Source organism: Panthera uncia, chromosome E1, assembly GCF_023721935.1.
Source record: "Panthera uncia isolate 11264 chromosome E1, Puncia_PCG_1.0, whole genome shotgun sequence".
Lineage (NCBI taxonomy): Eukaryota > Metazoa > Chordata > Mammalia > Carnivora > Felidae > Panthera > Panthera uncia.
The window spans coordinates 19,985,725-19,986,118 of record NC_064814.1 but is presented as its reverse complement, the minus strand read 5'-3'; the positions used below and the strand labels follow the sequence as shown (position 1 = coordinate 19,986,118).

At 61.2% G+C, this 394-nt stretch overlaps 1 protein-coding gene across 2 annotated transcripts in view; it reads left to right on the top strand.

Annotated features, from left to right (window-relative positions):
• Positions 1-72: 72 nt before the first annotated feature.
• SLC16A6 (solute carrier family 16 member 6) overlaps positions 73-394 on the top strand; it is an 18,905-nt gene continuing 18,583 nt past the window's right edge. For both annotated transcript variants that reach the window (XM_049636400.1, XM_049636401.1), the window contains exon 1: positions 73-279. The gene's annotated coding sequence lies outside the window, so the exon portion shown is untranslated. The remainder of the gene's footprint in view (positions 280-394) is intronic.

Sequence of the window (394 nt, the reverse complement as noted above, 5' to 3'; positions counted from 1 at the left end):
CGCAGGGCCCGGGCGCAGGCGGCCGGGGTGGGGGGCGGGGGGAGGGTGTGGCCGGGGTGCCCGAGGCGCGGCCGTGGGTGGGGGGCCGGGGCCGGGGCCGGGGCGCTGCGGGCCGGGCGCCCGGTGCTCACCCGCCGGAGCCAGTTTGCGGTAGGCTCGGGCCCACGCCCTAAGGGGTTAAACCTTTCTCATGTTACCGAGCGGCTTATAAGGAGGGGGAGGCCAAGCCTCCGCCTTATTGGGAGCCTTTTGGGGTTTATTCTCTTCCCTTCTAACTTGGTGAGTTGGTTTTATTATTTTACATGTTTAAAAGTTTGATTGTGGGGTGGGTTGTTTTTTGTTTTTTTTTTAATCTGTGTTGGGAGCTTTTTTTTTTTTTTTGGGGGGGGGGGGG